Source organism: Polistes canadensis, unplaced genomic scaffold (genome assembly GCF_001313835.1).
Source record: "Polistes canadensis isolate GaletaPanama2010 unplaced genomic scaffold, ASM131383v1 scaffold_598, whole genome shotgun sequence".
Taxonomy (NCBI): Eukaryota; Metazoa; Arthropoda; class Insecta; order Hymenoptera; family Vespidae; genus Polistes; species Polistes canadensis.
The window spans coordinates 16,784-26,589 of NW_014570145.1; the positions used below are offsets into that span (position 1 = coordinate 16,784).

The following is a 9,806-nucleotide window of genomic DNA, read 5'->3' on the forward strand; positions in this document are numbered from 1 at the left end:
TTTTCAACTAAAAAAAATTATATTTTACCAATATGAAATGAATAATATTAATAGGTTATGTTGTTCTTAAACGTCCAAACTAATTTTTAAGCAGGATATCATCTGCGAAAGTTAACGGAAACTCCGCGCCGCGCTATCTACATTAAAACGGCGGAAACTTATTTGTACACCTAATATTTTATAGTGTCACCATTGAACTCAACATATGGACCGTTCATTTTAAAAGTGGTGTAAGTCCATTTTCTCTTGTTTCGAGATAATTAAAGGTTAACATATCTGTTAATTAAAAAATTTAGGCAAATTATTTGAAATCTGGCAATGTTTCTACTATTTTATCAATATGCAAATTGATTACATAAATTTTTTTTAGGCGTATTTTACTAAACTGATGTATATTTACGGGCTGCAAATGGACTTACACCACTTTTAAAATTAGACAATTGTAAAAGTCGTTTAATTTCATTTTTGAAAAATCAAATATTACTTAAAATATACTTCATATTAATCTAATTTTGTTTACAAATAATGACATGTTATAAAATAGAAGTAGTATTTTAAATTTTAATGTTCTCCATTAGTGTTTTTTCTTATCTGTTTCTTGATTGCAGTCTTTAGGTTCTTCGTTGAAACGAAATTCTCTCGTTTCATTTCATGTAAAATAAATTTATTATGTTGTTTAAACTGTTTTATAATATCATGACATTCCTGTAATGTATACAGGAAATTCTTTTTTATATTATTTCTTTCTTTTTTTCTATGGAAATTGGACTTAGACCACTTTCATAATCAATGATTATGCAATTTCATTTACCGATCAATTTTAAATTGTGCAAAACATGGAAATTTTTTAAGAAATTAAACACGGACTAATTATACATAAAAAATTTACATTAAATTAAGCACGAATTACGTGATATCTCATTTTTTTTTCAAAAATGGACTTACACCACTTTCAAAATAAACTGTATATTTAATCTATATGCATTGAACATTTCGCAATGGAAACAAATCGCCAAACAAAAGAATGCTGTATTATCGCAGCGCCGGTGCTGAAGCGACAGACTTCGAATCCCGCGTTTTCGCGGGGTCGGCGTACAATGTGTTAAAATAAGATGAAAAGTAAAAAACGTGCAGTGACGGGTGAAAAAAAAGGCGAGGTTAGAATAGAGTATAAAAGTGTCAAGGGTGGCAAATTTAAAAAGGTAGAGAAAGAAGATAAAGATAAGGGTAGTTAACACGAAGCCTATATACAAGAAATGTGTCTACGATATGGATGATTTCTATTGCAACTAGAGAGCGCGTCGATTCGCTTGATCTGATTTTTTTAATATGAAAAAACCTTCCTTTTACTTAGGAAAAAAATAGATAAATAAGTCGACGAAGTAAATAAAAAATTATAAACTAAAGAAAATGGAATAATTGATTATGATATCGCAAAGTCAAGAAAAAATAACAATAGCATGAAAAAAATGTCGATAAATCATCCTATATATCTGAAAAAAATTGTTAAATGGAATCAATTTATCTTGAACTCAATTAGTATAAAAATGAATAATACTGCATGTGAAATGTAATTGCCAGTAACCCTAAATAGTAAACCACAAAATCAATAATATAAAAACCTTAAATGAAAAATTATAATTTACAAAATATTTACCTATTGATTATATATTATGAACGATTAACCTATTTCTTTTCACTACCCTATAGGTTATTACTTTGGAAATCAACTCTTATCTCCTGCAGGTATAACAACTTTGCTTTTAATTTTTTCAAAGTGCGCTTGCGCCTTGAATTTGTGGTTACGCATGCGTATAACATATCTCCCACTCATGACTTCGCCATTTCGAAATTATTCAAAGTATAATAATTTTTTTCAACTAATTAATGATAAATAATTAACAAACAAAAAGTCAGCAATTGATCGAAAACAAAAAACAATAGAAAACTTCATTGCCTTGCTTGAAAATGAGAAAAAACGTTTTTGTATTATTAATTATTAATAATTAATTTAATATTTAATAAATAGTGTGCAATTAAGGATTTTAAATATGCATTTAACGTGCAATTAGGAGTACTTATTCATTTTTTCTGCTATTCAGGTTCTATGCCAACTTTTCTGTGGTGATCGATCGTCTTCCTTGTATAGAGCTTCGTTGTAGTTAAGAAAGATTCCTTAAAATGCGGTAACTGATAAACCAGACATCTAGTGTAGCAAGTGAAGTCGGCAAAGGGGATCTCTTGTTTTTCATCTGTTATATAGTCAGTAAAGAAGATTTCTGTATTAGCTTTGAAAAACTACTATAATGGCCAGTTAAACGAATGGAAAGATGAATACAGACATAAAGCCAAAGGAGCAATCGATGTTAAACTTTGCGAAAGAAAATCAAGAAAGTAGAGAGTTAAATGAAAAGATGAGCAGGATGGAAAAGAAACTGGAAAGCTTGACTAGTATTAGTTTTTCATCGCGTCCAAAAATAAAATTATTAATAAAAATAATGTCTCAGGGAAGTTGGAAAATTTTAAGACGTTTATTTCGATCTTATTGAATGATATATTCAATACATCAAATATTATTTGATCTTATTTAAATCCCTCAATAGGAACTTCTTCAGCAACTGAAAATCTATTATGACTTTTTTGAAAAAAAAAAAAACATATTATAAAACATTTCAAGAAGGCTATTAATATTACCTCGATCGTAAATTTTCTGAGTCTTTTATATTTTTTTACAAAGACTTACATTCTCTTATATTTTTTAAAACAAACTGTACTTAACATTTACTGCTCGTTTTTCCTAAACTGTTAAATTTAAAAACGTAATCAAACAATATTGATTCAATCTAGACTAGTGTTTAATAGTCTAGATATCTTCACTATTATGGTGCCCTCTATTACAGTGTCTTATTGATAATAATTAAACTGTAAAATTTCGTTGTAAATGCTATTTAAATTATTTGTGTCGGTTCTGTAATTAATTGTATTATTGTTTGCTATGTGGTACATTTCACTTATATTTCTTTTGTATCAATTGTCTTCTATATCTAAAATAGTTGCTGTTTCAAATTTAAAATTGTGTCTTGTTTTAAAATGATGTTTAGCTACCGCGGTGGTATTGGTTTTTTATGCATTAGTAGGTTTACAATCATTTCTATGTTGATCTATATTTTTTTTGAGTTTTTGTTTTGTTTGTCCTATATAACATTTTTCACATTCACATGATATTTTATACTCTAAGTTCGACTCATCTAATTTATCAACCTTATCTTTTAATTTAGTGTAAATGGAATTCACTTTTACTAAATTATAGAACACTAGAGAGTTTAATATTGGTGTTTTTAAAGCATTTGTTTATTTTATTCGATAATGGTTTGATAAAAAGAAGCTTAATGAATTTTTTATTTTGTTGGTTATTTGGATCTTTTACCCGATCCTTGTCCATTTTAAACTTATTAAACACCATATGGATGAGACTTGTGGGATAGTTGTTATTTTTTAAAAGTGACTAAATACTTCTCATATTTTCAACATGGAATTGCTTACTGCTTAATGTTAGTGTTCTAAATAATAAACCTTTTATAGTACTAATTTTTTGATTAATTGGATGGTTCGAATACATACAATATCAACATAACATACCAATATATAACATACCAATTCGTTAATATGGAACCATCTTCGTTTCTTATGATTGTCGTGTCTAAGAACGGTAAGGTTCCATTATTTTCGATTTCGATAATAAATTGGATTTTCTTATTTATGCTGTTGAAGGTTTTTAGTACAAGGTTTATTCCATCCTTAGGTATTGCTGTGACAATTTCATCAACATAAACCTTTAGGAATGGACCTGAAAAGGCTAAAGTGCCTTTAATTTTTTTTAGTATGTAGTTCATTACTAAGTTGGCTAGCACTGGACTTCCTGCATTCCCCATGCTAGAACCATCAAGTTGTTGGTAGAACACTCCGTTAAACCGAAAATAGCTCGATTCAAAACAAAATTGTATTAGTCCTAACAAGATATTGTTCGGGATCTTTATAGAGTTTGAAAGTTCCTTCCAATCTTTGTTGATTGTTTGTATTACCTGTTGTTTCGGGATGTTAGTGAACAGTGAGATTTCATCTAACGAAACTAGTATGTACTCCTCTGGTATTATTGTTTTTGTATAAACTTTACAAACTGAAAAAAATTCTTGACGAAAAAAACAAATTTGTTTGAAATTGCTGTGGTTAATGTTTGATGCAAAAATTTAGCTCGTTTGAACGGATGGAGCACACAACTGGTCTCATGACACAACCTTGTTTGTGAGTTTTTCTTTATCCATAAATTTATGAGCTAACGAATTGTAAGATCTGAGGTTCTCGTAATTGGACTCGTCCAATTCTTCAACCATAGGAGATGTAATGTCGGGTGCGTGAGACACCATGGAAAGTAAGTCGATCCTTTCCTCCTGAGCATTGAGTTTTATTCTGCTTAAAGCATCCGCTGCACTATACTCACGACCCTTCTTATATTTGATTTCGAAGTTATATTCCTCCAACTTAATTCTTAATCGTATTAAGCGAGAATTAGGTGTTATTAAGGAACAAAGCCAGGTGAGCGCTTTATGGTCAGTTACGATAGAAAATCTTTTTCCGTAGATGTAAGGCCGAAAATGCCTATATGTTTCTACGATCGCTAACAGTTCCTTTTCTATAGTGGAATAATTTAATGTTCTCGAATAGCATGATAAAAGATGTTTATCCTGAGATAATTCGGCTCCGATTTTAACGTTCGATGCATCCGTAGGAATGATGAAAGGCTTCGAGAAATCAGGGTATACTAATACAGGTACATTTATAATTAACTCTTTTAATTTATTAAATGCCTCTATGTTATCCGAATTTTGACAATCTATTTGTTCGTCTTTAGTAAGCACCTTTGTGAGTGGAGTAAATATTGTGGCGTAGTCCCTTATAAATTTTCGATAATATCCGGTGAGTCCTAGAAATGATTTCACCTCCCTTTGCATTTTCGGAATGGGATATCTTAATATAGCATTGATTTTATCGGGATTTGTCTTTATCCCCTCTGGTGTTATTATATGATATAAAAAAGGAACCTCTTTTCTTAAAAATTCACTTTTGTCTATCTGAATCATCAATTCATATTTTCTTAATTCTTCAAATATGATTTTCAAATATTGTAGATGTTCCTGTAGTGATTTCGAAAATATTACTATGTCATCCATATATACGAAACACAATCGGTGTAAATATTTACTCAATATCCTGTCCATCATTCGTTGGAATGTAGCAGGAGCATTTTTCAGTCCGAATGGCATTCGGACATATTCGAAGTGTCCGTTTTCGATGGAAAAGACTGTTTTCTCTATTGAATCTTTATCCACAGGTATTTGGTGAAATCCTTGTGCCAGATCTAGTGTGCTAAAGTAGGTGGATTTGCCTAAATTTTCCAAGATTTCCTCCATCCTTGGTAAGGGGTATTTATCATCAACAGTTTAGTCATTTAATTTTCTATAGTCGATGACCATGCGACATTCTTTTTTTCCGCTGGCATCTGATTTTTTCGGAACAACCCAAACTGGTGACGAATAAGGTGAGTTACTTGGCCGAATAATTTCGTCGTTCAGCAATTTTCTGATTTGTTCTTATATAACCTCTTTTAAGTAGTACTGATATCTAAAACTTTTGACATAGATCGGGTGTTCATCTTTCGTTTTAATATTGTATGTCACTGCGGTGGTTGCGGATAGCCTTTTGTTATCGCTGTAAAAGCAATCTTGATACTCCCGGCATAATGTTACGCTCCTTTCTTTCTCTTTGCTGTTCATATGATCTGTCATTATCTACACCTTCGTCTCCTGATAGTGATTCATAACGACGGGTTTGCACAGCTCCGGTATATTATTCAAATAATCTATTTCAAATTTTCCAGGACATTTTCCTGTGCTGAATGTTTTGGACTTACAATTTATATTTGCCTGTAAATTTTGTAAATCTCTATTTCCAATTAGACAATCATATGTCGAATGCCAATGTGCTATTAAAAATGTAATAGGCGTATCGTCTCCAAATTCCTGTAAAATTGGAAACGTGAGAGCATGCGTACCCTGTGTTACCTTGTGGAAAAATACGTTCTGAAAATAATTTGTATGCTATTTCTGGGTTCATGACAGATGACGATTCTCCAGTATTTATAAGAATTTTTAATAATGGGTTGCTAGTCATGAGTTGTGGTAATTCAGACGAAATTCCAATATTTTTTAAATTGATTATGTGCCTTTGGCGAAATTGCTGTCCTCATGAAAATTTTCAGCGTTAATTATTTTCCCACTTCCTTGTGTGATTGTCGATATTATCATTAATAAATGGCAATTCCTCCTGACATTCTGATGTTTCTTCCTGTTCTTCCTGATTATACAGTTCCTCTGAAATAAAATTAGGAGATCCTGTGTTCCTAAAGAAATCATTTCCTTTTGGTACGAAGTTATTTGGTCTAGCTACGTTGTTATTTGATATCGGTAAATTATTCAATCTACCAACTAGATTCTCATTTGGCCCACTGGTATTTCCAGCGTCCACCGACATGGGTGTTGGTCGATCGTTCTGTTGCCTAGGTTGATAATTAGCACTTCTTCCGAAATTATTTCCAAAATTTGTTAAGAATCGGGGTGGTGCTCGTTTAGTTACCGGCTGTGGCTGAAATGGTCGAAATAAATTTCCATTTCCCGATGTTCTGGGTGCGTTGAAGAGATTAGAATTCCTTGAATAGTTGCCTGTACCGAAAACGTTCGGTTTTGGTTTGATCTCTTGTTGTCTTATAAAATTAAGACTGCTGCTTGTTGCTCATAATTTTCCAGTCTCCTACATTTCACCAGATAGGCTTCGATATCTCCTAATTCGAATTCGTAAGATGTGTATGATAGGGTTTTCTGATACCACTAATGAATACATTTTTTGCAACATTTTCATAAAACGTAAATTTCATGGCGATTAATTGTGCGTTCTAAATATGTAATTGCACATGCTCCTTCGGTTGATTTTAATCGCTGCTTGATCTTATCCGCATAACTTTCGTAGCTTTGATTCGGTAATTGGTAACACTTGTTACGTTTGCTGAATAATAACTCCTCTGAACTAGCGTCATTATATCTATTTATTAAAAGCGTTTTACACGCGGCCCAACTTGTCGGGTTATTCGAAACTATTAAATCCAATGCTTACCCCCGTATTTTTGACTTGATAAGTGCAAATAATGATGTATTTATAGCATCGTCGCTTGTCATTAAATTCTCGACAAACATATGACATGTTTGTAAAAAGCGCGATAAGAATCTTGTTCCTCCTTCATAAATGGGAACCGTGTCCCGCCATATTTCTAGTCTTAGTTTAAATTGTACTAAAACTAATTTGTGCATTTTGATTCTGAGCCATTTTATATTTTAATTATTTAACGTAAATATTGAATAATAAAGGACACGTTGTATATTCGTAATGCTTATTTGATTTCTTTGATTTTTGCTTTCTCTAAATTTTATTTAGCTTTCCTGTATGTATATATCACTTTTATAGTAATCGTTTTTGCGTAACAATCGTATTTGGGATAGGGTTATAATGAAATGGATTGAAAGGAATTCCAAAGACTTATTAGTTTTCTTTGGTGATTCAAGGTTACACTCTGTTTGTAGGTGGGCCTCACAGCTTGACGTGGTGAACTGTGACGATGGGGTTAAAACACCAGCTGTCTTCTCTTTGATGATTTCCGCCAAAGGTCTGGCGGAGAATCCGGATTTGTCGCTTCACAGTATCCTACCAGTTATGTTACGGTGTACGATGTATGAATTCACAAACGTAAGTAATAACGAATGATTTATTTGGTTCAGGTAAGTGAGTAAACAATCGAACTAAAAGAAGTTGATTAAAATACTTTTTACTGATTAGTACGTGTTTAAGAATCAGCATTGTTGCTGAGCAGAAATTAATATCGCAATCGGCACACATGAGGTCAGCACCTCTCGGAGAACAACTTCCTTATGATCTCTGAGACGCATGCGCGATCTTTAGATCTTTTATCTCAGGAAGTAACGACCGTTAACGGCCATTGTCAATTCATTCTTTAACTCATTCGCACGTGCCTCAGTTTCGTCTCAGCTTAATTTCAATAGTGTGCTCATCATAAGTTAAATTCACATCGCGGATAGATTCATCGTTCTTCTTACATAGCGATCGAAGCATCGGTGCTTCCATCGGCATAAGACGCATCAAGTGCATCACCATTTAACTCTTCTCACCACGTGAAGTGCCGAGCGCGTGGCACAAATCGCTGACTTTCAAGGCCACTTAAAAACTCAGCTCACAGAGTATCTATTGCATCTCTGTGGGGGAGCATTCAATTTGTACAACTCTTTTGTCTGTATTCATCTTTAGATATTATCATTCAATTTGTACTACTCGCCGGTTTATTTTCATATTTATACATTATTGTACTCATATCTTGACGTATTATCATTAAAGATGTTTGCGCTTTTACAAGCACCTAACTTGTTTTATTGCAAAGACCCTTGTAGCGAATTTCGCTGATCCCAGCGTACTGTCAGCAGGGTTAAATTTCAAACATTACGTCTTTACAGATTGAATGCTTGACAGAGAGTGAATCGTTTCCGATGCGAGGGAAATGATGGTAAGCACTTTCCTTGTGCCCCTTATCGCATTCCAACTGCACGGCCCTTTATCTCAAGCTGCCTTGCTCGGGCATCGAGGATGTTTAGTCTACCTATTATATGATGATCAGGACGCTAGCCGCTTGGCACCCAGATGCCTAGAGGCCGAGTCATATAACTCGCGAGAGTGCGTATTATCATCAGGGCACTTCCCATCAGATAAATAACGAAGTGTACGAGGACGCTCTACACTTGTATCACCACGTGTTCGATGAGACAATTATTACATCTTTATTTTCCAATAAACAATAAGTAAGCCACGTGCGTCACCCGTGGTTGACCATCACTAACGTATAGACAAATATCAAGCAGGCTTTTTATACCGTAAGGCTTTTCCCTGACGAGCCAATAAAGTATTATACCTTGTAGTATTGGCTCAATCAAGTGTTTTAATTTTATTTTAATTTAACCTTTCGCCTTCCTCACAATTAGTTAAACTTAATCACCAGAAGAATCCATGTTGGAGGAATCTGCGTAAAATACATTTTGGTGCCTCCTGTGAGGACTGAATTCCTGATTTCTGGTTTAGAAGAAGTTGAGAATAACGAAATTGAGAACATCTAGCTCCTGAATATCCACGCCGCCTAGTCGAGCCTATCATCACACAAGATTCGGAATCAGTGATAAGTAGATTTAATTATTCGTGCGTGCGTTTATGTGTATCCATCTTTAAACATTAATAGATATTTTACGTGAAATCGCGTCTTCAAACTCCGTGAAAGTTCGTAATTTCTAATATAATTATTCATCTTTCTCCTCCTTTCCAGCAAACAATCATATTAACCTCGGAGCCGACCAATATAATTCAATTTCTACATTCATCCAAAGTAATATATACAAGTAGAATAGTTATTTTCAGTTCTGAAATCGCTTTATTCCCGGATAAAGGGCGAAAACATTCCCGCTTACAAGGGGACCTTACAATGGACCATCAACGGATTTTAACGAGCTTTGATATACAGTTAAACCTCCTATAACACGGCACTCGCAGACCGCGATTTCCATATAACGCGGTGCTGAAATTGCGACAGCCCTCCTCTAACGCGGTACTCTTACAGCGCGGTTTCCGTTCAAGAACATCCCATA

General features: G+C 33.4%; 1 long non-coding RNA gene across 1 annotated transcript in view; it reads left to right on the forward strand.

Annotated features, from left to right (window-relative positions):
• The window catches only part of LOC106792737, a 21,588-nt gene extending 12,490 nt beyond the window's left edge, over positions 1-9,098 (forward strand). Inside the window, exons 2-3 of the long non-coding RNA XR_001382337.1 lie at positions 7,689-7,851; positions 8,631-9,098. This is a non-coding gene — a long non-coding RNA (uncharacterized LOC106792737). The remainder of the gene's footprint in view (positions 1-7,688; positions 7,852-8,630) is intronic.
• Positions 9,099-9,806: the final 708 nt, after the last annotated feature.